The sequence below is a fragment of the Etheostoma spectabile genome, chromosome 15, assembly GCF_008692095.1.
Source record: "Etheostoma spectabile isolate EspeVRDwgs_2016 chromosome 15, UIUC_Espe_1.0, whole genome shotgun sequence".
Classification (NCBI taxonomy): Eukaryota; Metazoa; Chordata; class Actinopteri; order Perciformes; family Percidae; genus Etheostoma; species Etheostoma spectabile.
This window is the reverse complement of record NC_045747.1, coordinates 6,072,145-6,088,589: the sequence shown is the minus strand read 5'-3', so window position 1 is coordinate 6,088,589 and position 16,445 is coordinate 6,072,145. Positions and strand designations below refer to the sequence as shown.

Below are 16,445 nucleotides of genomic sequence, written 5' to 3'. Positions count from 1 at the left end.
CACTGGGAGCCAGATAATAAAAACAAGCCTCATTATAACTCTTATTGTCCTGAGAAATGTTAGAAGCATCATTATCAGTTTACCTGCTATTCTATCTCTCTCTTTTGACATCTCTCTCACCTTTCTGACAGCTTGGCGAGGCTGTAGGACTATGCTCCCATAATTATGTCTGTTTTTTTTCCTACTTGACAACCTCCAGCAAGCCAGAGTAGGAGATCCAATTTAAAAAAGGGGAATCAATGAGTATTTTCTCAGAGCGGTAACAATGTCCAGCACACACTTTCAGTGGGATGATGTACATGATAATGGATTCAGGTAAACATCAGGTGGAGAGCTATCTATCTATTGATCTGTTTATCTATCTATTTTTTCCTGTCCATTCTTTCTCTACAGTACCTCTATCCGTGGGCGGCAGTATTTCTTCCCTGTGATTTAATATGTGCATGTAGGCATATCAGCATATGGCCTGTGATCATACAGAAACAGAAGCTAGTTGGAAGAACAATGGCTTTGGTTGCAAGAACAATGATTTCACACACTGCTGATTGCACGGTAATGATCACTGCCACATTCACACTATTTTGGAGCCAAGTGCGCTTCTGTTGTACACACCGAAACACAATTTTATAAAAAGCACACAGCAACGACAAGGAGCACATTTGGTTTGATCAATGTGGCTGCATATCACTTTCTCAAATGAAATATGTTCATGTTCCCATAAGTTTCTCGACTTAATTAAAGTCATATATTGACTTGTTTGTTGACGTCGCACAGCACAACATGCAGTAAAAATAGAAAAAGAGCAGGATATGACATTAATGGGTAATTACCACATAAGAGGAAACCTCGATAACGTTCTAGACCACTGCAGAGGTTGTCATTTTTGTCAGGTGTCATAAAGACAACTCACCACCACTTTCAACATTTAGTACATCGTATTAAAACAACAAATCAGCCCGTGCAGTTCAACATAGGACGAGGTGTGAAATTGCTATGAGACAAACTAAATAAGACTAAAATAAACATTTACAAAAAAAGATATTTTAACTGAGGCACAAGGCAATTTCCGAAGCAAAATTTAAAAAGTGTTGTGCATCTCAACTCAGCCCCAACATGCATTTGTTTATAGTGGGGATCATTCTCTCTCTCACTCTCTCGACCTGACTGCAGTAAGTGGGGAAATGCTCACATTCGATGGCATCTGGCACTTTGGAGAAGTGTTTTTTACAGAATAACCCTAACCCTACCACCAGATATTGTCTGGTTTTGTGAACAATATTTGAGAGAAATAGACCTTTTGTGTACATAGAAAAAGTCTTAGATCTTTGAGTTCAACTCAAAATAAAATGGGGGGAAAAACATAAGTGTTGCGTTTATAATTTCGTTTTGTGTATGTGATCCATTCCCTCCAGGATTTCAAGAATTGTGATACAAGTTGAGATTTCTTTTGTATTGTTGTTGCAAGAAGTTGCAGGAGACAGTGAAAATGTGAAAAACAAAACATTTTCTTTTTGGTATACTTCTTTGAAAATAAAAGGAAACTTGTTTTGAGAGAACAAAACTACTCTGGGCTGAGTTTTTCTAGTAACTTTGTTGGTATAATATAAAAATAGCTGGTGGATGTAAGACAAAACATAATTTATTGAATTAATGAAATTTGAACATATCTGTCAGTGGCTTGTTGATTATTAGTAGTTAATGTCCTAACCTGGCCTGGGCCGCACATTCATACGGTTTGATAAAGTACTTATTGGACTTTAATTATTATTGATTGTGTGTGTGTGTGTACGTCAGTCGAGGGGGGAACTGAACAGCAGCCCCGCCCCCTGCAGAGACAGCCGCAGCTTTCAGCGGCTTCAAAGTGAAAAATTGTTGCAGCGTACATTGATGCAAAAATGTAAACATGTTGGCAGGACAGTCTGAAATGTTTTGTTCATACTTTTGCTGTACGTTTTGTTGGTAAATGTAAGATGTTCGAGTGACACTCGTCTCGTCTTTGTATCAGTTACAAGGAAATTCTTTTGGCGACGTACGTGTGTTACATCAACCCATTCTCACTCCCGCTTGGTCGGTGGCTCTCATCGTCACGTACTGAGGCAACGTCTGGCAGGTGGGACTGCTGTGATTGGTTGAAGTCGCAGGAAACTCTGATTATTGGTCAGATTTTTAATAAAGTTGAGGTGATTGGTCAAACTTGCGAGTTGCACCAAATGCACAGCGATTGGTTGAATTTGCGTGAATTGTTGTGATCGTGACTGATCGGAAAATCCTGGAGGGATTTTCACTGGAAATCACTGGAAAATTGTAAAATGCTTTGTATCTCTGTCTTTTTATTGCTGTGGCTACGTTTTTGAGTTGGGTTGTCTTTGAAGTAACCTTTAGGGCTTTAAACCTATTTACCAACCCATACAGTGTGCAAAATCTAGTAAGCAGCAAACAGGTCACTCTTATTCTAGGCTACCTAGATAACAACCCTGACATGCTTCCCAAGTTTAAAATAACACCGGGCTAGGTCTCAAACGACACACTGTTCCTCATTTGGTGCTCCAGTTTAATCTTCTTGGCAATGTACAGTGTGTGTGCATACATATAATCGAGACCCCACCACTCACAAATTATGACCCAGTAATAACTTCCTGAAACCATTCTGAAAACACTACATAACCCAACTTTGCAAATTTGCTTATAAGAGCCACAGCAGAAAGTGACTTGACAAACAGCACAGAGCAAAAGGTGCTTGGGAACTGAACAGAAAATCAGAAAGTGGCACCTCAGATCAGTTCTTCACAGAGCTCACCATATTCTTGTCAGCATCTCTGAATCTGGTATGTGTGCACTGAGCAGAGTCGCTTGTTTGTTTACAGAGCACATCAGTACAGCAGTCCTGTGTGGTTGTATTAAAGATTCTGCAAGTATTAAGTGTTAACCGTTACAGAAATAATGTGGAACAGACATCCATTAGTTCAAAGGAGTTTGTGTGTTCAAATAGGCTACAATCTGTCATGAATTCATCTTATTGTTGTTGACTATGTTTATTTTTATCGATAGTTCAAATCAGAATGGAATAACGAATAGATAAAAAACTAAATACAACATATCTGAAAGTGAAATCTGACTCACTGCTATGTCAAAGTGTTAAAAACTCCTCAGAACTGTGAGCAGTTTCTTCTCAAATGGATGTAATACCATAGCAGCTGGGCCAATCAAAAAACAAATACACTAAATTGTTGCTATAATACCACTTCACAGCCGTTTGAAAACACACACAAATAGCACAGCTACTGTCATCACACACTATTGTGATCTTTTTGAGATTAAAAGGTTTAGCATAAAATCAAAGTTGCTCCTCAACTGTATGACAGAACAAAGCAAGTTAGTCATTTTTATCAAAGCATTCGTCATTACACCAACGGGTGTCACAAGTCAAACCCAAAGTAATGTCATAAAACGTTTCCTGGTCTACCGAGGGAGGGAGAACCTCCATTAGCACTTTCTGGAAATTAATGTAAAATTGCCATCAAAGGAAACCAGCACATTCAATTTAAGCTTTTAGCATTTAAAACATTTGAATTCCCTCACAGTTATCAGTGTTGGACCAAACTGCCTTCTTAAAACAGTAATAGTTTAAAATAGACTAAAAGTGGCCTCTCAGTTGATATCTTATTAATAACCACATCTTTAAATAATTTCAGTCATCACTCCACAGGGCAGATAATGGACTTATTTCAAGTGTCCTCAATAATGCTGATGCTGTTGATGCGGTCTTTGCTCCAACACGTCACAGTCCTTTATAAGAGGACAGAAGATTTACACTAGGAGGCACCAGGGCATCATGCACGGTTAGACTAAAGGTTTTAAGGGATGCCTAAGTTTACCGGCTTACTTGATATCAGTGATACTGTACAATGGTAACGACATCTTGCCTGTACAGATACTGGTGCGGTTAGAGATGTGTAATGATGCCCAGCAGTGCCTGCAAAAGTGAAAACCTGAACAGAATAAGCTCTAATAGCCCGTTTTCCCCTGCTCCCTATAGGGAATTTTTATGGAAGCTGCCAGACTGAACAGTCCGTACAAGTTGTAAGTGTAAATCATTCAACAGTACGCAGGCTGTCCACATTCTGTGCGAACAGGGCGTTAGTGGACAAATATGGTCATAATCTCCAAGCATATAAGCCCATCCCCCACCTCCCTCCCTCCCTCTTGATACACAGGGGAAAAATACACATGCACTGTCCTTTGCTGCGTGAAGTATCTGCCCATGAAACAAACACATTTAAAGAAAACCCTTAGCTGGATGTGGATACACAAAATCACCAAGGGAGGATTGTCTGAAGACTGCTTCATTCTTCCTTTGATCATATTTCCCTTTTTCCTTTCTCTGCCTCAACCTCAGACTGTCAGGTATTATGTATTTTTGGGCTAAACTGCTGTTGTATAGCAGTCACTTCTGGATTAGGCTTTTGCAAGCATACTGATCTGATTACAGCACTAGATAGGACATCTTATGCAACATGTATGGCTCGCTGCATATGGGGGATGTCTCTTTCTCTCTCATACCTCCTACTGGTTCTTCTCCTGTGTTCTCCTTTTCTCTGGGTTGTTTGTCATACCCATAGTGAAATGTAGGGCCAAACTGTTATTACTGTTCAGAGCAACAAGAACCAGATCGTCCAATTGTAAAGTGTTGTTCACCGAAGGACATTTTTATGTGTCATTTTAAAGATATCACAAATTACCTGATTGGCTGTGTCGGCTCTAGCCCTTTCCCCTGTGTGCTAGAATTGTTCATCTGGTGAAGGGAGCAGAGCTGTAATGTGAATGTCAGCGTAGATTAGTATGGATAACATGATTTTAATGCAACCTCCTACTCCTCTCTCAGACAAATACATATTGCTCTTTTTCCAAACGCATACCTATACTGTTTCTCCATTTCTACATCATGAACAAGGCCCATGCTTGGTGCTTGCAGTGGGAGATCCCCACAGCACAAAAAACAGCCATGACAGTTCATTCAGTGACAGTATTGACTAAACGATTGCTCACACATTTTTAACATTAATTCAAAAAACTTTTCAACCATATGCCTCTGGTTACCCAGCTTCTCTGGCACAAAGTTAATTTGCTGACAGATTTTAACGCAGTTGAATTAATATCTCACAGCCCAGTGTCCATCTTTCTGTGGTGTGAGGCAGTCATCTGACATCCAGCATGCTACTGCATTTAAAGCCTGAACACCCACACAGGTGATTTCAGTTATTGTGGCTGATTAGACCTCTGCTCAGGTTGAAGTGGGCCGGAGCTTAGATGGGAATTTATTAGGTCAAAAAATCTTTTCTACCTATAAGAATGGCAAATCTGTCATTTGTCCTGCCCTAACTAGGGTCGGGTACCGTTCATTTTTTAACCTGGAATTCGGTTCCGGTACCTTTTATTGGTACTTTATCTCTGAAATGACAAAAAAACAATTTTCAGTTGTAAAATTACAACTGAATTAATTACAGACATATTAATCCTATTTTATTAGAACATTTTGCTCATCACTTTTTAAAATGCTCTTTAATATTTTATGTAACGCATTTTGAATTCCCTGCTTAAATGCGCTATAGAAATAAAGTTGCCTTGCCTTACAACCTCAGCCTGTCAGTCAATCAGTAGGGTAAAGTGAACACAGTGGTACCTGCCTGTCACAGAGGTCACTGTCTGCGTGGAGTTTTCAAAAGTGTAACCACACTTGCCGTGACTCACTGTGACTTTACCAAGTCAACGTTGTTTCGCTCCGCCCGCACCACAGCTTTGCGTGTGTGACGGCAAGCGTGGAGCTCGGCTCTCTGTCAACACACAGAGAGGACCGAAATGCTTGCACTTTTCGCGTTTGCGCTCTAAGGCACCATTTGATTTAAAGTGAATCGGATATCGGTAGAAGCAACGTAATTCGGTTGGTACCGAGTTTGGTACCCAACCATAGCCCTAACTGGTACAACAAAGCTAACACAAGACTCAGAAAGATGTCAATCAATCACACAGTCCTGGGAAGAGGGCGAATTAACTCAAAACTCCTGTGTGGGTGTTCAGGGCCTTTAAAGGGTGAGTGCAATTAGACAACACGCACCAGCTGTGTCAATTACCTCTCCTGGCACTGCTCTTATGAGTCATCCCCACACTGCTCTCCCCTGCCACTAAATGCAAACGATGCCCACCTCTACAATGCTATCAAAGCAATTATGTCTCTTTATGTAAACAATGGCCATTCACATCCTTGGTCTCTGGCTGACCGGTCCACAGAGAGGAAAGATATCACATGATTGTCCCACTGGCTTGTCGCTCATCTGAACACTGGCCAATCACATCCTACTATGGCCCACCTCCATCCCACCATAGATGCAAAGCATATTGTTGTGGGCTGGTCTGGGTCTCAAAAGTCCAGGGCTGATTTGTTTTACCCAAGTCCAGCCATGAATAGAGCTAAGCTCAGTATATATGTTGTCAGTGTCCGGAGGATATACTATAACTTGGAACCGTATTGGACTGTCTTTCTCTGCTTCAAAATATAATTGCAATTACAGTAATAGTTGCCCTTAATTCTTTAATCTGTCACTGGCACTTTTACACACACGGCACTGACAATTACTTCAAGGTTGCAGCTTGATTAGCCAACAGCCCAGGCCAGCGGATTACCACTTTAAAGAGTGGGAACAAAGAATGAGGGAGGATGTTGAGTCAGGCAAATATGAGGTAATGTTAAAAGTTGAGTTTGAGCATTATTTATATATATATATATTGGCTAAATGTTTGAACACACCTTCTCATTCAATGTGTTTCCTTTATTTTCATGACTATTTACATTGTAGATTATCACTGAAGGCATCAAAACTGTGAATGAACACATGTGGATTTATGTCACTTAACAAAAACGTGTGAAAAAACTGAAAACATGTCTTATATTCTAGTTTCTTCAAAGTAGCCACCCTTTGCTTTTTTGACAGTGCTGCAAACCCTTGGGGTTCTCTCATTGAGCTTCATGAGATAGTCACCTGAAATGGTTTTCACTTCACAGGTGTGCCTTGTCAGGGTTAATTAGTGTCACCTCTGCTGCTCAGGACAAGTTCATCTGTTTTGATGCCTTCAGTTCTACAATGTAAATATTCATGAAAATAAAGAATGCATTGAATGAGAAGGTGGTTCCAAACTTTTGGCCTTTATGTTGTTGTTTTCTTATTATATTTTATATTGAATGCATATCTGCATGTGTGTTAGCCTCTGTGTCACTGGACATATCAGTGTACTGTATGTGTGTAACTGTGAATAGCCTACTGTCAGTTCTGTGCTAAAGTACCACAGAAACATTAACAAATACAGAGACAGAGCAACAAATGGATTGGTGAAGAACTTAGAAAGAGACAATATAAAAAATACAAACAAATCTATCTCTTTTTAACCTTCTCTCTGCACAGCAGTAAGACTCAAAGCATAAGCTCAGTAATGGTGCCAACACTGTGTCAAAGGAGGAAAGGGTCAGTGATGTAACCTAATGTGAGCAGGATTAGTAAATGCTAGACACAGCATACTGGCACACTGACCACACACACTGTGCCACGGTAACACCACAAAACGTAGTAGGATAGGCAGGAACACAGCAAGAGATGGAGACATGAGAGTAAGTGAGAGAGAGAGACAAGGAGGAAAAGTACCTGAGAAGTATGTATTAGTTATAGTTTTACGAAATAGAAGACCAGCCAATGTCTTTCACAAACAGATGTAGGAGAGTGGAAATATATGCAAGAGAGAGAGAGCGTAATGGAAAGAAAGTGGGCCAGTGCACAGATGAAAGACAGAATTTAAAGAGGTGTGAGTGTAGATAGATAGATTTGTCTGTGTGTATTCGTCATTGTAATAGTGCCTTGCCTTTCTGTTCTTTATCATTTTCTCCTCCCTTACTGAATTTTATACAAAGCTTAGACATGCATGTGTTAACTAAATGATAGTGAATGAAAGAGGATAGGAACATTTGGGTAAAGAGGAAATGAGTTGGGAAAGTATGTTTCCCTTTGCACGCCTCGTTAAAAAACATAAAGTTCAGGGAGTGGGAAAAAGTCATGATTTAAGTGCAGGTCTCCGCTAATGTCTAAAAATATTACCAGGTTACTGCTATTTTTACTCTTTCTCCGTACTGTCAATGACACAGTAGTTATACAAGGGTAGCCAAGCATGGGCGTACATAGCAAATATTGTGCTCACGATTGATGATGAGTCAGAGCATGATTTAAAATCCAAATATTTGGACTGATGGTAACACTAGAGACAACATCATTCAATTCGTCAAAATCTGTAGGATGATTCCACCTGGGAGCATAAATGTCCAAACCAATGCACATGCATGCTGATGTATTGCTCCCAAACAGATAAACACAGATTTAGCACATAACCTCCTAGGCTGAGGTTGGGGTTATTCAAAAGGCGCTTGTGCTGTCAAGAAACCTGATAGGCAGGTGGGAAACGGCACCCATGCAAATACTATGGCAGAAAAAAACAGAAGTCACCACACAGGTAAAATAAACTGGCTGTCTAAAAGGAAAGAGGCAAATGCCATTTTGGTTCCCAGCTACCTGAAATATGTAAAAAAAAAAAAGTACTTGTGGAAATTTAAATCTGGGAGCAGTAGTCCTTACCCATCTTCTTTTTCAAGACAAAAAAGTGCCACCAAAGGACAATTTACAGCCACTTTGACATCTGAGATAATGGGAAAAGCAAAGCAATAAAAGTCTTGGTGGATATCAGTCAAAATAAGCTCAGAACTCATCAGTAAAACATGTCACACTCTTGATGAGACTCAAACTGTGAGGTAATTTAATGCTTCATTCCTTCAACCCTCCACTGCACACACACACACACACACACACGCACACACAACACACACACACACACACACACACACGGCCAGACACAAATATACTCTCAGTATACTAGTCTCAGTTCTCAGCTGCCACCCAATCGATTATCCCATTTTAGCTGAAAAAGCTTTTTTATTTGTTCTGATTGAGTTTGAAGGAAGGAGGAGGCATGGTTTATAAGTAAAGCAGAATTTGTTAGATTGATGGTTAAATGGGGTAAACCTTGACAGCCAGAATGCACACACCAAACTCTTACTTATGAGGATGTACACACATTAAATCAAGTGAATCTCCATCAACACACAAAAAAAAGATTTCATACAGCCCTCACATACATGGTTATTTGTTATCTGTGAGTGTACTGTGAGAAAACACAGTCACCTTGACAAAAAAAAAAAAAAAAAAAAGTGCCTTTAAGCAAGTGCAACAGTTCCCTCAGGCTGTTGCTGTAACAATCTGGTCTTCATTGGCATTCACACCGCTGGGAATCATTATACTGTGTAACCGCTTTAACGATACGGTACATACAACACTGAAAGCCAGTAGCACATTAGCAAAACATCAGCTAGTTCAACTAGTTCAAGAATTACTATGAAAAGTTGCTTTATGGATGAACTTCCTCAAATTGCTTACAGCAATAATGCATGGTGTGTTACATGTTTGACAAAGGGTTACAGCGTAGAATTAAAGTAATATTTCTTCATGTTAAATCAGGTGTAAAGAGTACTGTAACAGAAATTGCAAGTGGACACTCATCCTGTATCTCAAATTTGGTTAAATAGCTTGAGGAAGGTCTTGAGTATTCCAAGGATTGATAAACCTTTCAGAATGTCACACCATGTTATACATATGCCAAGATGTAGATAAGCTTTTGTTATTACATGGATTTTAAGATGGACTCATTATTCATGTCTAAAGCTGGAAGGCACCATCACCTGACATATTAATACAAAAGTGTTACATGTTCCATGTCAATATATCTCCTTAACCATGTCCTTTCCATCTGTGCAGACTGAAATTTTGCTCCCATAATAGCACCTTCAATAATTGAGAAGCCAGCCATATTCAGACCTCTTTCCCTGTCTTCTTGACCTGTTTGTGGAAATTGGGCACATCTCTCCAAGAAACAATAGTGCATAAAACATCTGACACATGCCGGATAAAAGGCTGCAGTATTCCAGGAGCACAGCCAACATGTGACTGGAAGGAGCCATATGCAAACATTTGAAGTGCTAACAGAATTTTAACAACGCTGTTAATGACTTTGAGATCTTAGAGGGTCAGGTTTAATGTCTTTCTCAATCCCATCAAGCAAGTCAATAATTGCCTAACTTACAGTAATAGCCTACAGCGGTTAATAGCTTCTCTGTTGGTTAACTGAAATAATGTTAATGTCTAAATATTCTCTCCTTGGCATGCCTGGAATGATGTCAGGTTATATGGCTCACAGCAATCATCACTGCAATAGTAGTTTCACACAACATATATCATGTCTCTTTAATACCACCTCCATCACCTAGAACAGTGGTTCTCAACCTAGGTGTCGGAACCCCCAAGTAGGGATCTAACAATTATTGATTTTGTTGGTACGATAAGGCTGAAAAATAATCACACTTTCATGATATCATGATTATTATGTATTAATCAATTTCACTGCTAATGTATGAAATTAGATGAAAACTCTAGTTTGCAATGTGTTACTTATTGCTTCCTTTTGGAACCGAAATAACACAGTAACAATTTTGAACGTTTGAAAAACATTTTTGTTTAAATTAATCTGAAATGATAAGAGAGTGGAGGTGAATCAGCCAAACCACAAACACAGGCCAAGTTGTTAACAACAGTGCTATCCTCCTTAAGAAGAACTTGGCCCTTTTTGGAAACGGCCCTGCAAGCTTGTGTTTCTAAAAGTTGGAGGGGCTGCTGGACAAGATGCACCTGTCACAAGGAGATGAGCAGCATGTTGCCAAGGTATGAATGCGATGGAGAGATCACTTTGCATCCTTATGTCCCACAGGAGTAAGTAGGTAACGCTAAGTGGTAACGTCAGTGACAGGATTGAGCTGTTGCAGAGTTTTTCCTCACACTTTGCCTAACACTATTGTCAGCTTGCTCACTGTAAATGCAAACGTTGGCTCCTTACTTGTTAGCCGTTAACTGTAACGTTGCCGTTAACATTAGACAGGCTGATGCTTTTTGACAATAATAATAATAATAATAGTAATAATAGTAATAATGATGATGACTAATTCTCATCACAAAAAGAACATGAAAGTGGCAGTTGAGTTTACTCTGCGTTACATTCTACTACGAGGAGCATTTTCCTCAAAGCTAGCACAGCGGAAGAGAACAGAGACAAAATAATTACAACAATTACTTCTTTTACTTTATCTCCGCCTGACACACACAGCAGACTTACATTTGCACACACATACGGAATATAATAGCTGTGGTAAGTGAAGTTCTGGCAGCACTAATGACAGTGTTTCCAGTAAAATAAGTGTAATAAAAGCAGTGGAGATGGCCTAATATATGCATGTGAAGACACTAACTAATGCTTTCACACCAGCGCTTGACTGTATTCCAAAAACTTTACCCACACTCACACTTTACATACACTTGTGCAACGTACCCGACACACACACACATGCAAATGTACACACTGTATTATCCCTTGTATGTGCTTTGTATATGTGTGTGTGTGACACTCCAGGTGGACAAAGGTCAGATATGCTGGGTATATCCTTGGGAAAGACACAGAGTCACACACACACCTGATGAATTACTTAGAGCAGTGATCTTCAACAGGGGGTCCGGGACCCGTCCTCAGACTTACTGCAGAGGGGCCACCAAATAATGGTCAATTTCTTGAAGGTTTTTTCAAAAATGTCTTAAAATGAATCCAACATATTATTAGCAAATAGAAATCCACCTATTTGTGAAAAAGCCCCACTGATGATAGGCTTTGTGGCATATACTGTAAGTAAGGTAGCCCTTACCTATCCACAGATACAGTTAATCCTATTGACTGTGCCATATGTATGTTTAACATTAAAACATCATTTATAAATTCATGCCAACAATTATTATTTTAATAGTAGTAGCTTGTATTAGTTAGTCAGTATTCTTTGCACTAAAGAGGAATGTATAGAGAGCTGAAGTCATGCCCATCCAATGGACTTCATTGGACCTATCTTTTGAAAAAATATGAACTATAGTGAATGGGGAGAGGCAAATTACTTTTTGATCCTGTTTGAAACGAGCCATGGGCATCGTTTGGATTTCAACAATTTTGATTCCAGTTCCGATTCTTCCTTTCAATTCTGTGTCTTATCGATTCTTTTTTCCGATTCTTTGAGGGGTGGAGTTGGTAGGTCACATGCCTATTTTCACAAAATTTAGGAAAGTTTTAGTTTGATTCAATGGTGGTTGGCATTTTTACAGGGCTTTTTCAATGGAAAATAAAGCTACACTAGAGCGCTGCTTACTGTGCTCTAAGGCTGCAACACAACAAGCGCTTCAGAAACCAAAACCTGCGCATATTAAATTGGAAAATGACGATTGGATTTGAAACCAAATCCTCCAAGCATTTCCAAACAATTCCAATAAAGAAAAGATTCTGATGGAATCATAATTTTTGAAACGATTCCAAGCAGGAATTGGTTCTCGATGCCCAACCGTACTCGCAGCAGGCTCACTGCAACATAATACAGTATAATGATGAGCCGAGAGCAGCCGCTCTGCGACACGCTTTATGTGCTCCAGTAAAAACAACCGTGTAAAAAGACAACCGTGTAAAACTAAATGTAGAGAAGTTCATTGGAGCTACTGGCAGCCACATCTGCAAAATAATATGAAACTACCCTAACGTTAGCTTATTCGCACATGTGCTCCTAAATACTTTTTAGAGTTAGCACACATCTCTTTTTGGCCCCAAATGCGACTGAAACTGTCACACTGTAGAGCCCTGAGAGCCTTGTACCACACAATGTGGTTCACAGACTGACTGACCAAGTGTCATAAACCACAAGGTTTTGTACTGGTAATACTTTCCCCCAAAACAGAGAAGACTCTACATTGGTTTTTGGTTACTTTTAGTCAACACATGTGAGATGTAAGAAGTACATTTGTGTAAGTTCATCTTTTATCTTATGCTGCATTCCAGACACAGTTTTTAGCCCGTAAGTTATAACTTCAAGTCATGACTTGGTAGCGTTACAGCCAAAGTAACGACAAACCCTTCTAGCTAGCGTTAGCTAGCGGCTACCTAACGGTGACGTTTGCGGGTATAAGGTTGTGAATACACGGGTTACAGGTTGCCTGGAATGCAACATTAATGTTCCAACTATTACTTCAGCTTTTAGAACAAGTGTGCCTAAATGGCAAGATACTAAACACAGAGTTCGGTCTGAAGGCAGGTTTTAGCATAAACAAGCATTTAAATAACAATAAACATTAAAGTACTTAACTAAATGCTTTATTTGGACAAAACAATAACCTTGTGATGAGGGAAGCTTTTCCCAACGTTGGCAGGTGGTTGCGGTTGTACACCAAAATGATTTGGATCTTTTGCTCTTCTTGTAATTGGTACAGGTTCTTGGAGGTTCCTTCAGAGTAACAGGAGATAAAACTGGGCCTGGGGCTGAAATGAAGAAAAATACAAAAAAAGATGGGTTAAAATTAGAAATAGAATTTAACATTCTTTCATTCTTGTTTCATATGCATTTCTGATTTAATGTACCAAGCTAAATTAAATGATTATGAACAGGCACTTACTTTATCATTGACAAGCAATTTGTTCATTACGTCCATTCATGTAACTAGCTGGTCTATGTCGGGTACTACTACCTTAAAACCAGTTGAGCTTCTGTACAAGAAGGCGCTCAAGATTATGGCTAAAAACCTTTCTCTTATCATCATTGCAATATTTCAGAGAAACATAACTTACTGAGTTTTGATAGCTATTGTAAATTTTCCTCTTTGTGCTTAATTTATAAAGTACTTCATGGCCTGGCGCCACCTCCACTGCTGGAGTTTATTGAATACAGACATACTCGGATCACAAGAGCCGTTGTAAACGGGGACTGTGAGGTTCTTTCTATTAAAGGCAGTGCATTATGGAACACACTTCCTCCAACTATAAGGGAGCGTGCCACTTTGGCCTCCTTTAAGAGCCAGGTAAAGCTGTGACTTAGAGATAACCAAACACGTAATTACAGCTAACTTGTGTTTCCATTTTTTTACTAATGTTTTTTTTGTTTTTTGTTTTTTCTATTTTTCTTCTTTTCTTTTTGTTTCTTCTTGTTTTTATACACTAAATGCTACTATCCTTTTTTTACTGTAACTCCAACCTGCCTATTGGACTGCAGATGGAAATTAGCCCTCGGGCTACAATCTGGCACATTTACATGTTCTGTCGTGCATGTTCATCAGTGTGCATTGTCCTGAATTAATAAAATAAATAAATAATAAAAATAATAACAAACAAGTGTATTTGAGTGTTAGTAAATAGTTATAAAATGAAGAATAATGTTTAAAACTGTATAAATGGCATCATGCTAATAATAACATTATTGTTTAATAAATGTCTATGAAAAGTAAATAACTCATCATAGAAAGAAAAAGGTGAAAAAAGAAAAACAGAGAGAGAATGAGAGAGGAATTTCAAAAGTAAACTGATTTTTTTTGCTGAGACTCATCTCTTTGTTGCTCTCTCCATCCCTCATTCTTTCACAGTCCATCCTTCTCCCTTTTTCCTCTGCTCACATTCTCTCACTTTTTTTTCAGCTGCATGTGGTTCACTTAAATTAACATGACCAGGGCAGACAAGGAGGATAACAATAATGGTGACAATAATGGCTAATGATGCATCAGAAGGGTACAATGTGACAGATGGCTGGGTCGGCAAGTGAGACTATGAGATGCTACCTATCTTTCTGTTTTAGTTGCAGAGCAGGACAGCTGTCACATCACACCTCAAGCAGTCAGTACACAACACACTGTGCCTATCTATGAATAATTTGCGCAAATAACTGTCAGAGAAACAGACATACATAACTCTCTCTCTCTCTCACACTCTCACTCTCTTTCTCTCTCTCTATCCTTCCAGCACATTCACCCTCTCCCTGACACACACACACACACACACATATAAGCACAGACAAACCCACACTGACAGCCTAAATCAGTTATGAGAGCCTGGCCGGCTGCCCCAAAGTGAGCCGAGCATGACATCTCATTTTCAGCAGTAATACTGGGCTGATCCTGCTCCTATCTTACAAGTTAAATAGAGAAAGAGCGCGGCATCACACTTGATCATGACTAGGCACAATAAGTAGCCACATGCATGTGAAAAAATACAAAATTTACTTTACTTACGTGCAGCTGCAGACACTCAAAAATGCTGTGTAACCCTCATAAATGTTGATTTCATATTTATTACTACAGTTACTTTTTAAGAATGTGTTTTTGTACTAGAAGGCAAAACAGGGGTCAAAATGGATTGCCTTGGGATCTTAAAGCACATGGCTGTCAGTGCTCTAAATAAACATTGCTCAAATGTACTGCACAGTCAAGCTTGAACCCTTTCCATTTTTTCAAAAAACCTCCAAGAGGTTTCCTCTGGGAATACCCTCAGGTCAATCTGTAATATTTCTTCCCAAGATGTTGAAATCTAATGGCCAGATTTCAATTTGATTTGCTGGGGATATTTACGCTCCCTGGAGGAGGAATTTTAGCATTTTGGTTGAACCCTCTGACCTCTACTGACATGTGGAGGCATCAATTTTCCGCTGTGCACAAGAAATCTGCTTTGAATCTTACAAGAAATTTACTGAGCAAATTTACGCACTTCAGAAAATGAAACCTTCACACTCCCTGTGGCTCTATTTGATTTTATGACCACATGGCCTTGCCTGTAGTGACACAGTCAGGACGTTTTAATTGTTGACCCTACTGGTGCGCTAAAATCTGAAAACATATTGTTACGTTGTTCATTTTGTTCAGTCACACAACAGGCTTCATATTCTTGGTCTTTTTTTCTCACAGTTATGTATTCAATGGACCTAGTCTTGCAATTCATCATTGCTCCCTCATCGTAGTGGGTTTTCTATCCGTCAGTGTTTTTTTCTCAATAATGGATGGTCACTATGTCTGATTTCTCTCTTAGCTTCCAATTTTTAATTTATAGTGGACACTACAGATTCTGTAGACACAAAACCCATCCGTACTGAAACTAGCTCAAACACCTCACTATCACTTATACAACTTTAGTCGGACACTAGCTTGAGCAATATGGGCCCCCAGGGGACTTGGAGCTAGTTGGCTATTATTTTAACTTACATTTCCAAAGTGAAGAATATTTGTTCTTCTTTCTCCCTCTCTTACAGATGTTCACTGTCTCTCTACTTCTCAACCTTGCTCTGCCTCTCCCACTCATAATTACATCAAAGAGAAGCAGCTGCTGACACATTGAGAGGGTTGGAAGTGTGTGCACAGTGCATGCACACACACACACGCACACACACATGCACGCACGCACACACACACACACAC

General features: G+C 39.4%; 1 protein-coding gene across 1 annotated transcript in view; it reads right to left on the bottom strand.

Annotated features, from left to right (window-relative positions):
- The window catches only part of elfn2b (extracellular leucine-rich repeat and fibronectin type III domain containing 2b), a 59,614-nt gene that overhangs the window by 29,282 nt on the left and 13,887 nt on the right, over positions 1-16,445 (bottom strand). Inside the window, exon 2 of the mRNA XM_032538067.1 lies at positions 13,390-13,533. The gene's annotated coding sequence lies outside the window, so the exon portion shown is untranslated. The remainder of the gene's footprint in view (positions 1-13,389; positions 13,534-16,445) is intronic.